The sequence below is a fragment of the Lupinus angustifolius genome, chromosome LG20 (assembly GCF_001865875.1).
Source record: "Lupinus angustifolius cultivar Tanjil chromosome LG20, LupAngTanjil_v1.0, whole genome shotgun sequence".
Classification (NCBI taxonomy): Eukaryota; Viridiplantae; Streptophyta; class Magnoliopsida; order Fabales; family Fabaceae; genus Lupinus; species Lupinus angustifolius.
This window is the reverse complement of record NC_032028.1, coordinates 11,001,778-11,005,202: the sequence shown is the minus strand read 5'-3', so window position 1 is coordinate 11,005,202 and position 3,425 is coordinate 11,001,778.

Below are 3,425 nucleotides of genomic sequence, written 5' to 3'. Positions count from 1 at the left end.
AATAGATTCATTAGGAATAGGCAACAAATCAAGAGGTGTTAGTGGCTTAAAATCATAGACAATTTCAAAAGGATAAAATTCAGTAGTGCTATGAGTTGCTCTATTGTATGCAAACTCAACATGAGGTAAAAAATCCTCCCATGACCTTAAATTCTTTTTGATTATGGTCCTTAAGAGGGTGGAAAGAGTCCTATTCACTACTTCAGTTTGCCCATCTGTTTGGGGATGACAAGTAGTTGAAAAGAGGAGCTTAGTGCCAAGCTTTCCCCATAGAGTCCTCCAAAAGTGACTAAGGAACTTGGTGTCCCTATCCCTTACTATACTTTGTGGTAATCCGTGGAGCCACTTCCCTGAAAAATAAGTCAGCAACATGGTTAGCATCATCAATCTTTTTACATGGAATAAAATGTACCATTTTTGAAAATCTATCAACAATCACAAAGACTGAATCATTGCCTTTCTTTGTCTTGGGCAGCCCCAAAACAAAGTCCATGGATATAACCATCCAAGGTGAATCCGGGACGGTTAATGGGGTGTAAAGGCCATGTGGCATGACCCTTGACTTAGACGTTTTACATGTTATGCATTTTTCGCAAAAGTTTTGCACGTCTAGTTTCATACGTGGCCAATAAAAGTGTTCTTTCAACATGTCTAAAGTCTTTTGTACACCAAAGTGCCCCATAAGACCCCCCTCATGGGATTCCCTTACCAAAACATCCCTAATGGAGCTTTTAGGCACACACAATTGTTTTTCTGTGAATAAAAATCCATTATGCCTAAAATACCCATTATGGGCCGAATGCACACAAGCAACATATATTTGTGAAAAGACTTTATCATGCTCATATTGCTCCTTTATGCATTCTAGACCAAATAGTTTGGTCTCCAAAGTGGAAAGCAAAGTATGCCTCGTAGAAAGAGCATCGACCACCACATTGGCCTTGCCTTTATTGTGTTTCACCATATATGGGAATTGTTCCAAGAACTCTACCCATCTTGCATGTCTTTTTTTTAACTTACCTTGGCCCTTAAGATACTTAAGGGATTCATGATCACTATGTATCACAAATTCCTTAGAGAGTAGGTAGTGCTGCCAAGTTTGTAGTGCCCTCACCAAGGCATACAACTCCTTATCATAAGTGGAGTAATTAAGGGCTGCTCCACTTAACTTCTCACTAAAATAAGAAATAGGATGACCTTCCTGCATTAACACAGCTCCAATTCCAATGTTAGAAGCCTCACATTCTAACTCAAAAGATTTAGCGAAGTTTGGAAGCAATAAAACAGGTGCACTAGTAAGTTTGGCCTTAAGTTGGTTAAAGGCCTCTTCTTGTCTTTCACCCCAATGGAAAACAACATTCTTTTTAACAAGTTCATTTAGGGGTGAAGCCAAGGTGCTAAAATCTTTAACAAACCTCCTATAGAAGCTTGCTAATCCATGAAAACTCCTAACCTCAGTCACGGTTTTGGGAGTTGGCCAATCTTGAATGGCCTTAATCTTTTCTTGGTCCACATGGACCCCATTAGCATTAATTTTAAACCCAAGAAAAATCACATGATCCACACAAAAAGTACATTTTTCCATATTGGCATACAACTTTTCTTTTCTCAAAACAATCAAAACAGCCTTTAGATGTTCATGATGCTCATCTAAAAAGTTTTGGAGTAAATTAGGATATCATCAAAATAAACTACAACAAATTTACCCAAAAATTCTCTCAAAACATGGTTCATTAGGCGCATGAAAGTGCTTGGGGAATTGGTTAGCCCAAATGGCATAACAAGCCACTCATATAATCCATAAGTAGTTTTAAAGCTGTTTTCTATTCATCACCTTCTCGGATCCGAATTTGATGGTAGCCACTTTTTAAGTATATTTTGAAAAAGTGGTGGCTCCATACAATTCATCCAACATGTCATTCAACCTTGGAATAGGATGTCTATACTTTACCGTTATGTTGTTCACGACCCTACAATCCGTGCATATCCTCCATGTACCATCCTTCTTAGGTACCAAAATGATTGAAACATCACAAGGACTTAGGCTCTCTTGAACCCATCCATTTTCCATCAATTCCTCAATTTGGTGTTGGATTTCTTTGGTCTCGGTTGGGTTACACATATAGGCTGGCCTATTAGGTAAAGAGGCACCCGGTATGAGATCAATTTGATGGTCAATACCCCTCAATGGTGGTAACCCGTGAGGGACTTCCTTTGGAAAGACATCACCAAATTCCTGCAATAGATTTTCAACAAACATAGGCAAACTTCCTTCCTTAGAAGGGTTAGTAGTTAGGCAAAACTCCCTACTAAAGAGTAGATATAATGGTTGTTTTGAAATCAAAGCTTGTTTTATCTCTCCTTTTGTTGCCACATAACTCTTTTTTTTTTTCACTTGGCTTTTCACTCAAATTTTCTCTCTCCCTTTCTTTTCTCTCCATCTCAATCTTTTCTCTCAATTTTTTTTATCCTCACTCACTTGCTTAGGAAACAAAGGTGATAGAAAAACCTTGCGGTTTTGGTGCTAAAAAAAAAACTTGTTAGTTCGACCATCATGTGTGGTTTTCTTGTCATATTGCCATGGACGGCCCAAGAGCAAATGGCTAGCATCCATGTCCACCACATCACACACAACCGAATCCATGTACTTCCCAATTGAAAAACAAATTTCAGCTTGTTTATTGACAATCATTTCCCCAACTTCACTTAACCATTGCAAACGGTAAGGAGTGGGATGTGACTTAGTCACAAGATTAAGTTTTGACACCAATCTTGCACTAACCACATTAGCACAACTTCCACTATCAATAATTAGTGAACATAGCTTACCATCCACAATACATCTTGTGTGAAAGATGTTTTCTCTTTGACTTGCATCCTCCTCCTTGATTTGGCTTCCTAAGAGCTTCTTCACCATGAACAAGTCACCTTCGGGAATGGTAACATTTTCCTCGTCATGATCATCTTCCTCCTCATCACTAGAGTCATCGGATTGAGACTCCACTTCCCCATTTCTCATGATCATAGTTCTCCTTGTAGGACATTGAGAAGCAATATGTCCAAGGCCTAAACACTTGAAGCATTTTACATCTCGGCTCCTTTGATTAGAAACCATTGGTTGTTTGCCTTGGCTTCTTTGGTAGTTGGTGCACTACCTTTGAATGATCCTCCCTCCTTCTTGGTTCTATCCACCCATTTGCTCCACTTTCATGGCTTGTTGAACCAATTCAACATAATGTTGTAGTTCAACAACATCTTGGATTTCTTGGTTTAAACCATGCAAGAACCTTGCCATTCTAGCCTCCCTATCCTCCTCAAAGTTGGATATTAGCAAAGCTAATTCCATCTCTTTGAAATATTCATCCACACTCTTAGACCCTTGAGTGAGTCTTTGGAGTTTGTTGTGGATATCCCTTTGAAATATT